This window comes from Heterocephalus glaber, unplaced genomic scaffold (genome assembly GCF_053883595.1).
Source record: "Heterocephalus glaber isolate CG9 unplaced genomic scaffold, H.glaber_assembly_v1.0 deba00001553, whole genome shotgun sequence".
In the NCBI taxonomy this organism is placed as follows: Eukaryota; Metazoa; Chordata; class Mammalia; order Rodentia; family Bathyergidae; genus Heterocephalus; species Heterocephalus glaber.
Genome location: NW_028258344.1, coordinates 262855 through 279257, shown reverse-complemented (window position 1 = coordinate 279257; position 16403 = coordinate 262855). Strand labels below are relative to the sequence as shown.

The 16403-nt window shown below is 41.4% G+C and overlaps 1 protein-coding gene and 1 pseudogene across 6 annotated transcripts in view; both read right to left on the bottom strand.

Annotated features, from left to right (window-relative positions):
* The window catches only part of Lyn (LYN proto-oncogene, Src family tyrosine kinase), a 136333-nt gene that overhangs the window by 119474 nt on the left and 456 nt on the right, over window positions 1-16403 (bottom strand). The window lies entirely within an intron of this gene.
* Window positions 1-16403, bottom strand: part of LOC147824112 (transmembrane protein 126A pseudogene) — a 37905-nt pseudogene extending 21502 nt beyond the window's left edge. Inside the window, exon 1 of the transcript XR_015442679.1 lies at window positions 1-16403. This exon is cut by the window's left edge and continues 21502 nt beyond it. The product of XR_015442679.1 is annotated as a transmembrane protein 126A pseudogene (transcript).

Genomic DNA, 16403 nt, shown 5'->3' with positions numbered 1-16403 from the left:
CACATTCCAGATTCAACCACCTCTGAAAAAGAAAGTTCCACCTAAGGCACTGGGGGTACATCTAAACACAAACCATAACAAAAAGAGAACAAATAACTGTGCTGGCATCATTATAAAATTATTCCAATTAAGAAACTTGCTTTACCCTTCTGTGGCTTCTTTTACTCCTTGGTCCCCATAGATTAATTTTTCATCTAGGGAAAGGAACTTTAGATTGCATCATGTGGCTCATCAGCAGCTAATGTTCAGTAAGGAAGTACAAAGGACCGTCTGCATCCTCAGAATTGTTCAAGTTCTTCCTGGGAAAGATAGGAGGGCCCAAGAGCCAGAAAGTTCCTTTTGCTTCCTATAGAGGCTAAACAATGCATAGAAAACAAATCATTCCCATGTGGGTTTCTCCTTTGTCCATCTTTGTTCATCTAAACATTCTTTCCCTTTTAGCAGCACACTTTGTTTATATGCTTTGCAAATATGTCAAAATATAGTGCTGGCTCAATTTCAAGCATGGGTCTAGGATCAGGTGACCATACTCTTTGCCAGAGGCTTTACTTTTTGAAAATTAAAAAAAAAAGTAGGAGAGTCAGGCACAATAGTGTGTGCTTGTTGTCCCAGCTACTTGGGGACCTGCAGCAGGAGGATTGAACCCAGAAGTTTGAGACCAGCCTGGGCAACACAGTGGGACCTGTTTCAAAAAATAAAGTATGAGAATCACTTTCAGTAATTTCCATAAAATTGCACAGAAAATGCTCTATTTCAGACCCCTATGGTCTAAGAATTATTTCTTTTAACAAAAAGATAAATATTTATGAAGACTTTGTTATATTTGGAGTATATCCACATGACTTCAAAACAACCTTCCATTATTCATCACCAAGTAAAAGATGGCCAAAGGAGGACGAGATGCTAAGTGACTTGCTCAAGATTACATATCTCCAGCAGAGAGAATATATGCCTCCAAATGTGAAACTAGGTCCTACTATACCTGATTCTACATAATATTGTCTTTCATCAAGAAAGGAATGACGATGTAGCATGCATGAGAAAATCACTATTTCACTAGCTCCACGTGGGAACACAAGAACCTGCGATCATGTCTGTTCTCTGGGTGGGGGAGTTGGGGGTCACACAGACAGCTCCCTCATAGTAAATACAGATGTGAGGGCATTGTCACACCAACCTTGAGCAGCAATGAACACTGGGCAGCAAAATGTGGCAGTATGCAATGCCCACAGCATTATTCTCAGATTTAGAACTCAGTCTCTAGAGCTAGGATGAGGCTCAGTGGTACTTACCATATGCAAGGCCCTAGGACCAATCCCCAACACCACAAAATAATTTAAAACTCAGGTTCCCTGGATTCCCTCTTAGTGACCTTTATTCCCGGGTGATCAACATTGCCCATTACATTTTGGAGGATTCCAATAGATAGGTTTTTGGGGGTTTTTTTAGTATAAGATCAAAAAGAAAAAAAAAATTTTACTTGAGTATTCTTCTTAGAGCCTTGATTGTTTGTTTTTTTTTTTGATACCTGGGCTCAAACTCAGGACCTTGCACTTGTGAGACAGATGGCAGAACCACTGAGCTAAATCCCCAGGCCAACTTGAGTATTCTTCTTGATAAAAAGCATAAGGATTTTTTCTCCAACAATGTTAAGCTTTACAGAAATTGTATTATAAATTGTACCTTGAAATTATGCAAAGTTACATTAATAAAATTGGGAAGAGTTCAATCTGGAAAACATCAAAAGCCATGTACAAAATATTAACACAGTTGCCTGGAATTTACTGTCAATAAGTGGCTAGATAGGGCAAGAGGGAAGCATCTGTTATTACTGTTTTATGTATTAGGAAAATGAGGACTACAGAAGTTAAAGAATATCATCTAATGTCCCAAGACCAGTATTCAAGAGTGTGGACCAGAATCCAATCCCTGAATCTGTTTGTAGCTATGATATCCCACTGCTCCTCAGACACCTTAAAATTCACAATGTAGAACATGTCTTACAGGCTACTATCTTGGTACTAGCCCAAATCTTCGTACTAGCTCATATTCTTCATCAAGATAAGTAAGAAATCCATCCAAGTTATTTCCTCTTGTTTTCTAATTGAAGAACTCATTTCTTTCCTTCTAAATTACTTTGTTCCTAGGTCTAACATTTCCCTCCATTCCCACAATTTACCCCCTGTTCAAATCCTCTGTAGCATCTTGGGTTGCCAACAGAGACAAGCAATGAAAATGCTGACATACCAACCAACAGCACCTTTGTCCAGCAGAGAAAGAAGCTGAGAGTTCAGGGGCTTCAAACACTCAAACCCCAGGCTCCTGGGATGGGCTGTTCCCTCCCTTGACCTGGATCATACTTGAGACTTGTTCACATAAAGGTAGGCTACTAAGGTGTGCCTGGAAGGTTCTTCATGTTTTTGTATGAAATAGAAAAAACTGTGTGCTCCTCAATCTGTTTTTTTAAATGTTTTAATTTTCTGAGTATAATCTTCCCTTGGTAGCTAGCAGGGTTTGGCTCCAAGGCTCCTCATGGATATCAAAATCTGTAGATACTCAAGTCCCTTATATAAAATAGAATAGTATTTGCATATAACAAATATACATCCTCTTGTATACTTTAAATCATCTCTAGAGGCTGGGGAGTAGCTCGGTGGTAAGAACATATGCCTAACATGTATGATCTAATCCCCAGCACAAAACCAAGCAAGCAAGTAAAAAAACAAAACTTGTAGGTCACTTATAATACTTAATACAATGTAGGTGCTATGTAAATAGGTGCCTGACTGCCGTGTTTAGGAAGTAATGACAAGAAAAGGTCTTGTCATTATTATACTTATGGCACAATATTATTCAAATATTTTCAATCCAAAGTTGGTTGAACCTAAGGATGCAGAACCTGGGAATAAGAAGGGTCAATTATATACTCAGAAAATTTCTGCCATTGTAAGTAACTGGATATGACTGCAAGTCACACTGCATGTATTTACGAGGGAGTATCCAAGGTATGTTTTCTGAATGATGAATAAGTAAAACATTACTTCATAGACTAACAAATCTCACAGATCAAATTATGCCTCTTTCTCCCTACAACAAAAATAAATATCAAAACTACATGAAACGGAAGATGCAAATAGTTGGTAATAAAGATACTACGTTCCTTAACATCAGAAATATGAGTCCTATTTTACCAAAGAGATCACTGAATAGAGTCCATTCGTACTTTCAAATACCCATGCAGAGACTGACATAGTGTCCTTGAACAGGATGTTTGATTACATGTGGGCCAGTGGAAACCACTTTATCTCACCCACACATTTGCATTTATAAATTATATAACTGCATAGGCATGGTTAGGAAAATGAGCTATAAAAAGCCTGTGCCAGCTAATTTTAATAATTAATGAATGAATAAAAAGATATTTAAATAAAGCTCAGATCAAACTCAAGTGTGAGAAACACAGCAACGGAATAACCAGGGTATGCAATAGCACAAGGGCTTGCTCTCCAATAGAGTGGCAGTAAATCCAACATGCAGAGAAATGCTGGTGGTAGCCAAACCCACAGCATGGAAATCTGTTTATTTGCCAAACCAACTGGCTTTGTATTGCTTTCCAATTCCTTATATTGTTTTACAAAGCCTACAGTGGATATTAAATTAAAACTAAAAGCATGATGACGGATGCCTCTGAGGAGATAATACTATTGGGGAAGATAACATACAAGGTGTAAGCATCATTATGTTTTTTGATCTGTGGGTGGTTACACAAGGGTTTGTATTGAACTAGATTTTTCTGTATTTTTCTATGTGTGTGTCATACTTTAAAAAAACCAACACATTCTCACATTGGGTAAATTTAAGAAAAAAAATCTCCTTGAAGCCTATGAGGAAGAACTCCATTAGAAATAATCTTTCCAGATGGAAATGTAGCTCAGTGTTACAGTGATTGCTAAGCAGGCCCAAAGCCTTGGGTTCAATCCCCAGCACTGAGGAAAAGAAATGGAAATCAATGAGTACATGGCTAGAAGTAGCAGTATTATCAAACCAGAAAGTAACTTTTAAGACTACCTAACCTAACCTTCTCTAAAAGGCCCCATGGGACAATCTCTTAACCTTTGCTAACAGACCTCTATGGATGGAGAAGGACCCCACCACTTTGAAGATGGGTTCCATGCAGGCAGCCTTAATCATTAGAAATCTCCTTACTTTCTAGTCCACACTCTCTGCCTTTATAAATTTTTCATTTTCATGCTCTCTCACATCATAGCCAGTTCAATATTCTGTCAGTCAGAAAGCCACGTGGCCATCTATGAAATGATAGGGTTTAAAACCCTGTCATATGTCCTACCAAAGAGTCGACACCAGACTGCTTGGTAGGTGAATCCTCAGCCAGAAGAAGGGCAATTTATCAAACTTAACGGAACGTCATCGGGATGGGTCCCTGTCTATTTGTACACATTTCTGTTCACCAACTTTCATCATTTTTAAAAATTATGATAAAATATACATAGCATAAAATTTACATCTTAACTATCTTTAAGGCTTTAACTCAACCATTCCCATCATCCATCTGCAGACCTCATCTTTTCTTTTTTTCCACTATTTTATTTTTGCATACATATTTGGCTAAAAATCAGTGAATTTCTAGACCTGGTTCGGGTAACTGAAGAGCTATTATAAGTAGTTTATATTGTCTAGACCCAAGGTATGCTGCAAATACAGTCTGAAGTAAAAAGGGAAATAATATCTTTCTAAAGATGGGCTTGGATATTCTAATCCAGTATGTTAAGATGTTTCCTTTCTCTGGCAGCAGGGCTGATTGATACCTGGCTGCTAGGGCACCATTCACAGGTACAGCCAAGAAAGCAGGGTATTGATCACCAAAAACTAAACCAATCAGTCCAGCCCATGTCACGGTACATGTTTCACAATTCAAATCACCTGTACTCAGAGGTAAACTTACAAAACTTGTATGAGAGGCATTTGCTGACAAAAATGCAATCACCACCATTGGTAAGCCAGCAGCTATTCGAGCCTTTGTCACATGCAAGGTGCACCAATAAAGACTGCTATCAAACCACAGAAAGCAGCATTAAGTCCGATATATGTTGATCCATGTTCAAGTGGACTCCTGTCCATTTCTGGAAGTTGGTTAATTTTTCTGGCTATGATATCAGTTAAGTTTGCCTTGATAGTATCATCAGATTTACGATTTTATATCTTGAGCTTTAGACTCGCCTCCCGCGTTCTTCCTCCACCACACTGAGGTTTACTGCAACCTGTGGTCCACTTGCCAAGGTGCAGCCGTCTTAGCAGACCTCATCTTACAAAACCAAAACTCTGCCCATTACACAATAATTCCTGTTCCTACCTGGCAGCTACTATTCAATTTTTTATCTTTATGCATTTGACTAGTCTGGGTATCTCATATAAGTGGAATCATAAAATATTTGTCTGTTTTTGACTGGCCTATTTCATTTAGAAAAAACGTCTTCATGGCTTATCCAAATGTAATCAACTCCATATTCTGTCCTCTCACCAACTCACTGCATTGCCTTCCTTCTTACTATAACTTGTGAACAAGAAGGCAACTGGGCGACCCAGAAGTACAGCAAATTAATTTCTTGACATTCTAGTTTGTGAACAACCCAGAGACAACAGAACACAATAAACTCCTCTAGGGCAGGAGTTTATTACTCATGTTTATATTTTCCCAAAGCACACACGACAATGCCTGACACACAATGCTCAATAAATGTACATGATTTAAAATAAACTGTGATTACAGAGTTCAGTTATCATCAACTTCACACTACTCTGTGTGAGTAAAAGAAACATAGATGGTCAACTACATACTTTACGTTATGAATTAGCAATCAAGACCACTGGCATTTTCCCTTCCAATTTCTTGCCTCTGACATTGCTTTTCTGTTTCTTTATCCTTTATCTATTTTCTCACTTCCCTTTTTTCTTCCCTGCACAGTTCTTTTTCCTTTTCTACTTTAAGACTATCTATTGAACATGACTTCATTTCACTGATTACTGTCAAATCCAAAGCAAATCTATTCATGAACCAATCACAGACAAAAACAGAAGCCTTGGACCAGTCTGGGCCATGTGATAGAGAGGGATGGGAAAACTGCTGCTGTAACGTTCAGAGAGAGAATGCATCTCAAAAAATCTGGTTCTATTAGGAAGAGAGAAAGAGCAACAGTGCTAGTTGGGGGGAGGGGAAGCACTCTATGATATCCCTGAACAACCAGTCTTTATTACTGCAATGGGTAGTCAGTCCAACAGGGGAAGACTTCAAATGTGTAAAACAGGCCAGAAGGTGGAACTAGAACCAACAGGCAGGCATTATTATGAGAATAGCCTTGTCAATGGTATGTGCCTGTGGGCCCAGCTACTCGGGGATGGCTGAGGCAGGAGGATCACCTACAACAGACACTAACATTTGAGAACCAGTGTTCAAGGACAAGTGAGTGTCCCCTAAGAATTATGTGTAAGACACACTACCAAAATCTCTTCACTCTGTAGAAGTCTATGATTCTAAAATTGGATACCTAGCAAAGTAGGTGGTGTTGAGTCCAGTGGGTGACGCTGGATGCTAGAAGGGGACATGGGACTGATTAAATTGGATTATATGATAAAACTTAAGTTGAAGATGTATCATAATGACAGCACCAATGTACCATTTAAGAGTCACTTACCAAAGCATTTGGAAATTTTCTACCAGACTCTTGAAAGATTATCCACTTGAAATGGAATTTAAGGAAAATTATACTTAAAACCTCATTTTGTGGTTGTCTTAATTTATTTAAAACTTCAAAAATAACTGAAAAACATAAAGTAAAGAATATGTATGCCAAGAAATCATGGAATTTACCATGTTAAAATCTCCATTTTATATATTTGACATGTAGTCAAGTTGAAAAAATTCAAAAAGTCAATATGGCCAGGTGAATGAAGTAGCACATGCCTGTAAGCCCAGCTACGCAGGAGGCTGAGGCAAGAAGGCTGCAATCTGAGGCCAGCCTGAACAACCTAGCAAGACCTTGTCTCAAAATTTAGAAAAATAAAAATTAGAAGGGCTGGGGATGTAGCTCAGTGGACCCCTGGATTCAGTCTCCAGTTAGAAAAAAGAAAAAAATGGGTAGCCAGGGTTGGTGACACCAGCCTGCAAACCCAGTGTTCCGTGAGGCCAACACAGGAGAGTCTCAAGTTTGGGCTCAGTCTGCATAACACAGTGACTTAGCAAGATTCTATCTCAAAATTAAAAATAACAAAAGGTCTGAGGATGCAGCTCAGTGAGAAGGCCTGGAGTTCAATCCCCAGTACCATAAAAACAAACAAACAAAAAATCCAGAAAGACAAAAAACAGCTGTTACAGTGCAACATTTGATTCTACCAATGACCATAAACTCTGTATTACAAATCACTGGAAGTCAGGGAAGTCCATTTAACGAGTTTGCTTATTACTCCACAAGTCCAAAGCCTCTCATTTATTTATGCAGCCCAGGCCAGAGAGTTCCTCTCCTTTTTGGAATGCCCAGATTCTTTTGTGCCTTTGCTTTTCCCTTGAAGGTCTCCAACTAGAAAATTCCTTCTTCCAAAACTGGCTGTAGCTCCCTGATCTCACTACCCCAAGAGCCCTCTCTTGCTGCATGCAGAACTCTTTGTACACACATCTAAGAAAGCACTGTCCACACACTTGATGTCCCCATGGCTTCATTACTTAGGGTATCTTTGAGTGAGAGACCATACTTCTAACTGCAGGCTCTGGGCTCCCTGCAATTCCTGGCACTTGGAGGTGTGCAGATCAGAAGTTCAACATTTCAAGGACCCGATGCTCCATCACACAGTGACTAGGGAGGATGGGTGGTGCCTGCCTCCCCCACTAGATTCTGGACCTTCCTTATTCTATATCTGCTTGTTGATGGTAAGAATAAAGTTCCTCCCCTCTAAGGTGGAGGAAGAATAGTAAAAAGAGTCTAGTGGACAGTCTAGTAGTAAAAAGAGCTACCTTTTATTGCACATCTACTGTGCCCTGGAACCAGTGCTAAAGATTATATATAAACTGTTGATCATTATCACAAACTTGAGAGGTAGATATTATAATCTTCATCTTATAAATGAAGAAATAATAAGTAATTTGCTCAAAACTATAAGTGGGAACACATAGTAACTCAGATCTAACTTGGAAGTCCATTTTCCTTCCATATTATACTATCTCCCCCTCAACTTTAAAATGAATAGTGCCTCAGAGGTATTGAGTATGGCAGACATTCAATATTTTGTATCTGATTATGCAGGTAGTTAGTTGGTTTTCACTAAATATTGCCATTCTAAGTTATGGTGATGCTTTTGATAAATCATAATTATATATTATATAATATATTGTATATAATATATACTATATTTATTATAAATCATAATAATACAGTAATCCCAACATGAAGTTGTTGCATTACAATGTACTCTCCTTCTCTTAAATCACATAGAAAAGACAACGCCTCAGAAATGTAAATATCCACTCTAAATAGCTTATTTCTTCAATAATGTTGCCATCATCAAGAAGATTCAGGCAAATATTTGGGCAAAATCAATATAATTTATAGCAAGTATTAAGTAGCTACTTGTGAATGACCAATACAAGGTTAAGCCCTCTGTTCTCATATCCAACAGCAATAAATGTTTTTCTAGCTCCAAATTAATCTCTGGGGAAGTCCCTCTGATTCTTTCAGTTAATCATCCACCCATTCAAAGCAGTAAAGTAGTATCAATGTCTTTTCATTCTTTGGCTAAATAATAAATGCCTTGTTATGAAAAAATGTAGCAAGAAATTGCCTGTGATGACAAAAAATTGTCTTCTCAGTAAAATGATCCAAGGATTCCCTTTCCTTTATGCAGTAAAATCCATCACTTAGTATTATAGCTCCAAGCCAACTGTTAGTCAAGCCATTTCCCTGCTCCCTACAAGTTCTGGGGACACAGAGAGATCCCAATGCACTCCCTGCACGATCCAATCCTGTCCCTTCTCAGTAATGCCATCCTTCCCATGTATGTGGGCCTTCCCCTTCGAGGTTTCCATCAACATGTGCAGATTTGTACCTCAACCCTCACACTCTGCCTGACTCCCAAAATGTACTCAGGGATGTCACTCAGTGATACAGCACCTACCTAGCATGAGTGAGGCCCTGGATTCAATCTCTACAATCTCAAATAATAATAATAATAATAATAATAACAACAACAACAACAACAGAATGAAAACTGAACACTAAACAAACATACTAGTGAAAGCTTCAAGAAAATACTCTATTTCCAACATTCTGGGCACATCAGTTCTCCTGGGGTAGGTTTGCTTACAATTATCCATATCCTTCCATATCTATGCATCTACTTTTTTTAACCAACCACAGATAAAAAATATTCAGAAAAAATTGCATCTGGGGCTTGGGTTTGGCTAAGCAATAGAGCACTTACCTAGCATGCTCATAGCCCTAGATTTATCCCAGCACCAGGGGAGAAAAAAGGCATCTGTGCTGAACATGTGCAGACATAGTTATACATTATTCCCTAAACAATGTAGTCTCATATCTATTTATATAGCATTTTCATTGTACTAGGTATTATAAGTAATCTAGAAGTGATTTAAAGTATATGGGAGGATGTGCATAGGTATACAAATACCATTCTATTTTATATAAGAGACTTGAGCATTCCAGATTGGTAACCAAGGGACTGTAACTCACCCCCACAGACAACTAAGGGATAACTGTGTAGCCACTCTGGCTCCAAAGTTCTCTGATTGCTTTTCTGCATGTATGTGCAGGCATGCTGGCTTCATTTCATTGCTCCTTATCCTATCATTTTAAAATCATATGTAATAGAGGCTGGGGACTTAGCTCAGCAGTTTTGCCGCCTGCTTTGCAAGTGCAAGGTCCCGAGTTCGATCCTCAGTACCAAAAAGAAATCATATGTAATACAGCTCTTTTAAAAATAAAGATAAAGGCTGGAGGCATAGCTCAGTGACAGAGCTCTTGCCTAGCATGTGCAATGACCCAGGTTCAAAATCCAGCACCACAAATAAAAATAAAGATGTACAAAAGAAAAAAAAAGACAGCATTCACTACCATCCAGAAATAGTAACTACTAAGACTTCAGCATAAACATATTTAATAGGGCCGGGGATTTAGCTCAGTGGTTTCGCTGCCTGCCTTGCAAGCGCAAGGTCCCGAGTTTGATCCCAGGTACCAAAAAAAAATTTATATAGAGAGCTTATACATGATATGTCCCATTTATGAATATTTTATTTCAGAAATATTATTACCTACTTCAGCTTTTTAAAAGTTTTTTTCCATATGAAAGTGTAATTGAATGGTATTTTCTGGGACATCTATTAGGTTTTTTTTTTTTTTTGGCATGGATGATCTCAATTTGTATTTGTTGTTTGTTTTTGTATTCTTTTGAGCTGGGGTCTTGAGTTCATGACTAGACTGGACTTGAACTTGCAGCCTCAAAGCAATTTTCTGGTCTCAGCCTCCCGAGTAGCTGGGACTGCACCTGACTTAATTTGTATTTGTTCAATAAACCTCTTACCTGGACCAGCTTACAGAATCATTGGATTCACCTCTGCACATTTTGCACCCAGATGGAGCCTGCCAGACTGGCTCAGAAGGACTACTGTGGACCCCAACAAACTGGATGTGCTCTTTCACCAGAATTTTTTTTTTGCCTGTTTTGTTTTTGATTTTACATGCAGATAGATGTACATTTTGGCATAGGTGAAATATCTTTTTTGATAGGGATTATAGCCAAAGAAGTTTGACAACCACTGCTATATCCCAGAAATTTAAAAGGCCATAGCTTAACCATTTTAAAAAAAACAGCCCTGTAGTACTATTGTTAGGATTAAGAAATTTGTATATTGCCCATTAAAAGACTTCAAAATATCTGCTTAGAGTTTCACAATGGTTTCCATAGTGGAGAATTTTAAAATGTACATTTTTCTGTTGCTGATAAATCAAGTGTAGCCACAGTGAGCTCTAGTAGGGATCTACATGGATGACTGTTCACTTATCCTCCCTCTTCCATTCTTCCCTCTTTCCCTGGCAAACTGAAAATGGGCAGGGCAGGGGTGGTAGGAGGAATCTGAGGGAAAAGCAGGGTGGAACGGTTAGGAAGGTGAGGCCCAGCCAAATGGCCGGGCTTGGGAGCAGGGCTCGGGGGCGGGGGAAGGGTCACTTCCTTGCCAGCTCCTCCCTTGGGTCTCCTCCCTCTGGCTACAGTTCTGCTCTCGATGACATGGCTTTCCCGTGGAAAGCAGAAGTGGTCCTCTCCACAGGGCCTCTAGCAGCCAAGCTTCCCCATTCCCCTCACCCCTAAGGGGGTTAAGATTCACAGGAAGAGGGAGGCACCCACAAGAGCCAAACAGCGGGGCGGACAGCAAGGCTTCAGGTGGAGGGAGGCATGGTGAATGCAGACCCAACTCCGCAGGTGTTCTGTGGACTCCGGCCACCCCCAAGAAGGAAGCAAAGAAGTCAGGACTCCTCCCACTGTAGGTTTTATCTAGAGAGGGGAAGGAGGGAACTAGACAGACATGTTCACAAGCAGCTTCCAGTCAGTAAGGTTTGGTGTCAATAAAGGATGCTGAGAACTGTAGGTGAAGACAGAGGTGGGACACATAGCCAGTACAGTATTTGTCTCTGTCTGAATGATGAAGTGTAGAAAAGGAAAGGAGACAAATTGGAAGCCCCTCTGAGCTACACACACCTGTGAATACTTCTTCCCTTTTCTCAACACTCAACAACAGCAGTCTGGACCATTAGGAAACCACCACTCAAATGCATTGTGTAATTTTATTTCCATGTGTCTAGTTTTACAGGACATCATTTAGGGATCTCAGTATGAATAATGAATGAATTTACAATAATGAGGCCAAGATGGTAGGAAAAGAGCTAAAAAAGGAAATGGAGAAGGGGTATTGGAAATATGTTGAGGAGTAATAAAGCACAGTGAAATAAACATCACTTTGGAAGAGTCCTGTATCCATGAAAACTACATCCTGATTATAAATACAATTTCTAAGAAATAGCTTTGTGGAAAATAAAGAATGTTGCCAGCTTATTCAGTGAACAGAAAAAATGAAATATGGAACCAAAGTGAAGGAGAAACCCAAGAATCAAGAACAAAAAGGTATTACAGGCCCCTGCACTTGTCATCATGGATAAATCTTCTTAATTTAATTATTTAAACTTGCTATTCTAAATTACGAGAGAGTTTTTCAGCTAACTTAAGCCAAAACAAGAAAAGACCGAAGTCTTTGAACTGGCCAATTGCAAAATTTCTAATCCCTCTTTGGTAGATTCCCATACCATTTTCTATACTTGGGTGTCTCCCTCAAAATAGGAACTTACTCAAAATAAATTTTAGAAATGATGATAGAGTGCACTCAAAGTTTCACAATTTAAGTGTCAGGAAACTAGACAGTTGTAAGAAATATTTCAGTATTTCTGAGTGAAAAAAGTAACTTCCTCTTCTACATCCTTCTCTTCACTAAATTGAAAAGATGGGGGCCCATGAATGCCATTTTATAGAAATATTGGCTTAGGACAGCACCCTATACCCAGCAAGTAGTCAGAAAATGAAACATTGTTCTACCATGTGTTCCATGAGCCCCATCTCCTAACTTTGTGCTTTTACCTCAAATGACGTTCTTGTTCTGAAAATAATCACACAGAGGCCAGTAGTGTTCTTGGGGAAGCACTTCTAGCAGAGCGTGGAGAGAGTCCTTTTGTCAAATATACCTTGGGGCCTTTTGTATTAGCCAATGAGTTGACCAAGGTAGTCACTAGACCCAACTGGATGGCAGTCATATAGTTACCTTAGCAATTACTAGAGATCACCCTCCCTACCCCTAAACAGGAATCAACGCTGAAAAACACAGAAATTCATTTCTAGAAGACAATGAATGATGGACAACTGCTCAGTTAATTTAATTACCAAGTGATAAAAGAGAATTATTTCATGATTCTGTATATCATCTCTAAAATGTGTGTGGTGGATTAATTAATGATCCACTTGGAACACCCAGCTGAACTGAATCAGCCTGGTCTGGATGTGGAAGACCCACCCGAGGATTGTTACCAACTGCATAAAAAGGGAGCTGGAGGGGAAGATGGTGGGCTGTTGATTTTTCTAGAAGCTTGCCTCGGGTGGTTTTCCTGATGCAAACTTGGCTGTTCTTATCAGAGGAGGAGCTCAGGGCCTCACTGTTGCTGTGAAAGGCTGCTGTTCCTGTCAGGGGAGCTCTGATCTTCACCATGAGCATCACTTCCTGGCTCCAGTATAGAACCCTCAGCCTGGTGGCACAAATCCTTCACCCAACCAGTGCAGGTTTTCTGGCTTCCACCACTGGCCTTTGGCCTTCCAGGTGTAGATCCTCGATGTGGATAAGCATAAGCTATCGCTGTGAGTTCTAGGCCACCGGCTTAACTCCTGGAGGGCACTGTTTTGGAGCTTAAGTCTTCAGCTGAACTTGTGTGGGTCATTGCTGTGGGATCCAGGCCCTTGGCTGGATTCTCTGGGTACAGTGTACCTCATGTACAGCTAATCTCTCACACTCCTCAGCATTTGACTTTTTGGGTGAATATTATAAAATAATCCTATAAATTATGTGTCCTGTATCAAATCTATTCCCTTGAAAACCCTGACTACAACAATGTGTATTAAATGATAAACTGCTTCTTTGCTTTTAAGTAACTGAGTGCCTACCTACTACAAGTTCAAAGGTAGAAAATGAGAAGAGCCAGAAAATACACCTACTGTCCCACATGGTATCACTTAACCTGTGACCTTGGACCAGCCCCTAATCTCCTTGTGTGTATCTGTCCCTGCCTGCTAGGAGCCATGATAAGTTGAAATGAAGTAAAAGATCAGGAGGTTTCAGTGCCCTGCACAAGCAAAGGTATTGAACCCTTACTGTCACGAACTGCCCAGGAAAGATCTGATGTGAAATTGAACAAAGTCCATGACCCTTCAATGTTAACTCCAATCCACGTATCACAGACATCATCAGTACCAGGGAGCTATACTGTGGGCATGTACACATGGTATCCTTATTTATAAATCGGTATGCATCTGTATACAGTCATACCTTTTCATTTTGTTAAGTTACAACTCTACATATTCATGGGAATCAACTGGATTCTCAAATATTTTGGTAATTCATTCCTGAAAACAAATACAGGTGGAACTAAAAAGTTTTGAAAGTCATTGATTCATGAAACTGCTGGACCACTTTTCTGCTAAAAGTAAGTTACTACAAATACAAAGGCGAGAGATCTTACAAAGTCACCACATACCTTGGCAATATCAGAGATGCTAAGGTAAAGTGGGGGGCAGCTACCTTAGCAAGAGACATTTAATGCCCCTCATTAAGACCTCTCTTCCAGCAATACAGATCGAAGACTGGTCCTGAACAGGGATTTCCATTTAGGACACTAGAGCTGGTCAACACATTCCGTCACATCTCCATCATAGGGGCGAGGCCAGAAAGGGGCTTTAGGAACCAGCCCAGCTTCTTCATCTCTAGGTGTCCTTGGCAGGCCTTCTTCCCTTCTTCCAAGTCACCTACAATGAGCACCTAGTATGTGCCAGGCACTTAGCTATCATTCTGGACAAGGCAGAGAAGGCTGCTGCCATGGTGCTTCCCAAGTAAGTGGTGAATGCAGTTTATACATGCAGACAAATCACAATTTGACTCCCATTCTGCTATGAATGAAACACTGGCTCAGTAAATGGTCCAAAAGGCTTAGCCCAAATCACAGTATGACAAAAGGGCAAAGAAACCAACTCAGATTTCTTGGCTCCTGTCTTCTCTTCCTTCATATCTGCTGCTCTCTACCCTTCCCCCTGAAGAGTCACCTCATCTACAGCCAAAGAGGCCCAAGAAGCTCTAGTGATCCATTTAAGTTTCTTCAAGTCACAAAACATTTGCTTCCTTACCTCCAAACCAGAACGGAAGAACTGACTGGATCCTCTAGTGGGATCCCACCCTGTCCCAGCAGGGTAACTTAGGAAGGACTTAGTGAGCTCCTGTATGGTTTGAGGCTGTTCCCCTAAGCAAATGCTACAGGCACTGGCAGCACAGAGAAAACACCCCACCTAACCACCGGGGAGCAGGCAACAAACGAGGACTCCAACATTCTTAGGGGCATTGGACTGCTGGGTCTGCAGTGGGACAGCAAATTATCTCACATAATTACTAAGCAGATTTACCAATAAGGTCAGACGTTAAATCAAACTTGTAGTTTTAGGTTTAAAATCACCAAAATACAAGAACCAAGAAGCCTCTTATGCATAGATAAAATTCATTGCAATAAACAACAATAACAGCAGTGTTTACAGAATGCCCAGAGTGTTCCAGTGGCTTTCTGTGTACTAAATAGCCCTGGCGGCAGTTAAGCAAACTCTCAAAGATGAGGAGACCCAAACGGAATTTCACATAGCTGGGAAACTGCAAGGCCTAGATTCCAACCTGGAAGAAGTTAGATAGATTTGAGAACACACACACGCACACGCTCACGAAATGCAGACACAAGCACAAGTCCACAGGGCGGTGAGGTTGCTAGAAAGAGCATTACAAATGGCATAGACAGCACGGAGACGCCGGCACAGCCCTTCCAGATAACTTGGGAAAGTGGGAACTGGCGCTTGCACCCTTCCCCCAACGCGAAGGAAAGGCAACCTCTGAATTCTTAAAATAACTCCCGCTTCCTCTCCGCCAAGGCTCTAGGCTGCTAGGCTGCAGGGTGAGAGCAGCCCGGCTCTGCGGGAGGCTGAGCACCAGCCGCTGCTGCGGCCGCTCGACGTCACCATCTTGCCCGGGGCCACCAAGGAGGGCAGCGGTCGCCGGCCTCAGAGAGGACCCGGGCGAAAGCCCATGCATCACTTTTGGGGGACCTGGGCCCCAGTCGGGAAACCAGATTGCTCACTCCGAGGAGGCCCCACCGGGATCACTGTCGCGCACCCGCTCCTAGCGGACAGAGGCTTCCTCCGGCTCTCAGGGAGCGGCCAGGGCTGGACCGCACCGGCCTCCCGCGCCTCCCGCCACGCCCCCGCACAGCTCGGCTGCGAACACCTGCGGAGCCGCCAGCCCCCGCGCCCGGGCTGCCGGGCCGGTCACCCCCGGCTGACCGCGTTCGGCTGCTCTATCCGCCGGGGGCGGGTGCCAATGAGGCCGCGAAGCGGTGCGAGCCCTCTGCTGCAGCCGCCCGCGCTGAAGTCCCGGATCGGCTCCCGAGCCAAGCCCGCTACCCGGGCTCCAACCAGAGGCACCGCTGCCGTTCCTGCTCGTCCACCCAGGCGTCCGCGCTCACCTCCCCGGACTCCAGCCCGGG